The sequence below is a fragment of the Carassius auratus genome, chromosome 12 (genome assembly GCF_003368295.1).
Source record: "Carassius auratus strain Wakin chromosome 12, ASM336829v1, whole genome shotgun sequence".
In the NCBI taxonomy this organism is placed as follows: Eukaryota; Metazoa; Chordata; class Actinopteri; order Cypriniformes; family Cyprinidae; genus Carassius; species Carassius auratus.
Window position 1 is genome coordinate 7,796,598 of NC_039254.1, and position 4,087 is coordinate 7,800,684.

Here is a 4,087-nt window from a genome sequence, read left to right on the forward strand (position 1 = left end):
AAAGGAAGGAATAAATAAAGAGTTTTTTTTGGGGGGGGGGGGGATTCAGCATACCAGATAGGGTTGGGAAGATCATTCCACCTGCCAGGAATGATCCAGGAATTTTATTGTGCGCTTTTTTTTTTTTAAGCTTGGAATTACCACTATATGCTTTCATTGCATGGAAAACCAGAAGTTTCGATATTCTTCATTCTGTGGTAAGCAGAGAATTTCACAAGGGTTTTAAGCAATATAAAGATGAGTAAACAATGACAGATTTTCATTTCTGACTGAACTACTGCTTTAAGCATTTCAGTGAATCCAGAACAAACTGAAAATGTTTACTGAGGAATCCAGTTTGAAGGTAAACCGCAAAATCACTTCCTGTCTGTTGACGTCTCGGAGCCAATGCATGCACATTAGTCTTTCATAAAGTCTGCTGGTGTTCTTTGAAGTGGATCCTCTTGAGACAAATCCACTTCATCTGAGGCTTTTGAAAAATCTAGCTCACCTGTTGGGCTCTGCCTAAAATACACTCTCACTCTACTTCACTCAGCCCAGAAAACCTGATAATCATTAGTACCAGTAACCCAGAGATCATCTACCACAACACATTTATCTAGCCAGGTTTGTATATAAATTCACTATATTGCTGATGAATCACCCAAGCAAACAGGGGTTTATGTGTTAGAGTGTCTCTTGCAAGTCAAACACGATTTCTGTATTGTGTGTGAGAAAAGTTCTGTAAATGAATATACATAAACTACAATAATATAATAATACATAAGAAACAAACATTAAAAAAATTAACGTAAATGTATGTTTTATATATAATAGAATATAATAATTCTATGAAAATACTATGTATAAAAATAAAAGGAAATTATCTAAAATATAAATGTATAATAAACAGAAAATACTGTATAAACATTTAAAAATCTATAAAATATAAATATTTCACATATTATTTTCTGTATTTGTTATACATCTATATATGTAAAATTAGTTCTTATAAAATGTATATAAATATATTAAATAAAACACATTAAAAAAGGTTCAAATACATTAAATGATGACCCATTTGGATTTCGATCAGCAAGTGAACCAAGTCGAGATGGTTGCTGTATGTGTGGTCTATTAAAGATCAAAGCACTTACTTCAAGAAAAAATACACTAAGAAACAAACAGCCTTTTATGTCCCTCAAGACCTTAACATTTGGATAACTTAGTAATTATAACTCAATATGACATTTAGTACTGACCTGTTTGTGTGATGTGTGAATCAACTAGCTTCCACAAAACACATCAGTACCACCAAAGGAACCTACATGTGGCTAATAAACCCCACCAGAGGGAAAGATGAAACAGGTCAAGGTTCCCAAAGTGACCAAACATTTGCGACCAGAAGATACTGAAAAAAAAAGTCAGTCAGAGATGTTTTATACATAGCTATATGCACATCTTGCTCTGCCTTCGCTCTACTTAGCAACTGCAAAACGCCGGTGATAGTTCTACAAATATTTGGAAAGCTTTTAGGGGTGAAATCAATGGATTGTGGAGGCTAAGTTTAGCTTCTAGACCACAGAGAGTTGTAAGCCATAGGTTAACCTCGGGCTGTGTGTAAGCAGGGCAGTGATGTTAGTTGAGGTCATGGTTTTACCTTACACTAACAACTCTAGACATCTAATGGCCCTCAGAAATCTGTAAACATGGAACAAAAAACAAACTGGCACAAGAGCCTTATATTCAGCTGAGAATGTGTGAAAAAGGCCAGTGAGGAGGACTAAAACTTATAATATTTCAAAGTGGTGTTGTTGTGTGAGAGACTCAGATTAAGTGATAAAAACAGAATACAGAGAATTCTGTGTGATATTTTTAGCTATTTTTATAGACAAAGGCAGTAGAGGAGAGATGGAAATTTATTGAACGTAGAGAAAACTGAAGCAGGACACGTCGCAATTCCCAGATCCAAACCTATGCTTCTCACAAGAGCACCACATATAGAAACCGCTAAGCCACAGCTCTGACAAATAGAGAACATAAACTATTTAACATTTTGAGTTTAAAAGTTAAGATACACCAAATGTTTGTCATCCATAAAGTTTTTTAAAATGTATTAATATTTGTTAATTTATTAAATTAAAATTAAATTAAATTCAAATTAATATTTTTTATTCAAGGATGAATTAAATGAATCAAAAGTGACGGTAAAAAAATTTAGAATGTTCAAAGGAAATAAATGCTATATATATATATATATATATATATATATATATATATATATATATATATATATATATATATATATTCATCTAAGAATCCTGAAATTGTGTCAGCTTCCAGAAATATATACAGTATTAAGCATTACAACTATTTTCAACATTAATAATAAGAAATGTTTCTTAAGCAGCAAATATTAGAATGATTTCTGAAAGATCATGTGACACTGAAGACTGGAGTAATGATACTGAACATTCAGCTTTGCCGTCACAGAAATAAACTACATTTTTTACATATATTCAAATATAAGACCAGTACTGAAAATCAGTTGCACAGCTGGGTTTAAAACAACATTTGATCCCATTGACTCGCATAGTTTGGACAAGACGAGACAAAAAAATAAATAAAACTAAAAATCTTTAAAGTGTTTTAAAGAAGAAAGAAATTCACACATTTGGAATATTATGATTGTGAGTAATTGTTGACAGCATTTACATTTTTGGGTGAACTTTCCCTTTAATTATCAGGGCAGAGGGGAGGACCGCAAAGTGTTGGGTTGTCTGTGTCAACTGAAGGAGAACATATGGTTTCCCAGAGACCTCAGAGGAAGAAGAAGCTCAATCTCGACAGCACCTTCATTTGCACCAACAGCACTTCTTATAAATAAGACAGAAATAAACACTGACAAGTGATGTAAAACTGTAACGCAAACCCGATATTCACTCCCAGCTTGTCTTTTAAATGCAGAGTACATGTTTCTATTTTTGACTAAAGAGCTATTGTATAGAGTTAAACTGAAAGAAAGAGGAAGCCATCGTTTGGTCTTATCCAGCTTTAATCCTGAGACATAGCAGAAGAACACCAAACATGTATAATTCATCCTGAATAAAAATCACATACTCTGCATTTTAGGGGAAAAAATGAATTATAGAAACATTACAAATCACCACTAGCGCTCCAAGAGGAATAGATTACAGTTTCCCCGTCCTGCCACAGGAAATACTGTCAGAGCTGAAGACTGACAGATGTGACAGTCCTTCTAGAAGCTTCCCAGGTGGCCATTTCAACTCCAGTCCAGAGTATATAAAGTGTTGAAACCAAGCACGCAACCTGAGGGACATCCAGTGCTGAGAAATGCTGAACATTTTATGGAATCTAATTGGCCATTATGTATTTACCCATAATCCCTCACTGCGTGACCTCAGCTGGACTCACAATAACAAAATCTGGGAAATGTTCTGGCTGGATCTGATTATGAAGTCCATAACAGCAAAGTGTAGTTGCAGAGGGACAAATTACTATAGGTCAGACCATAAACTGGTTATATCAGTACAAAAAGCTTCTCAGTGGAAAAATGTATATTCTATTTCACTTTCTATATGTGTTTCTCTGTTTCTGTCTGGTTTTCTCTTCGCCTCATTTTAAAGACACATATATTATTACACATTAGACCTCTTATATAAAGCAAAAGCAAACAAAACCCATAAAGAACGTTACAGACGGTTTGTATGTTCTTTGTGTGTGTGTGTGTGTGTGTGTGTGCGACAGACACAGTGAAAGGAAAAGATTAGATAAAAATAACATGTACTGGCTTGTCAGTCTGAATGAGCAGTAGCATGCAGTAAAACCAGAATACATCCTCGAAACTTTTCTTACCTCTGTCTCTGCCATCTATCCTTATTCAAAGCATCCCTCGTAATCAGGCCAGACTAGAGCTTCAGACAGACTCATAAAATACAAACTAATTATTCCATAAAAGTACTGTAAAAGTTTAGTTTTAAAGGGAAAAAAACTTTTTTTTTCCCAGCATGTGTGTTTCCTGGGAACTGAACCCACAACCTTTTGCACTGCTAATGCAATGCTCAACCACTGAGTCAGAGGAACACAG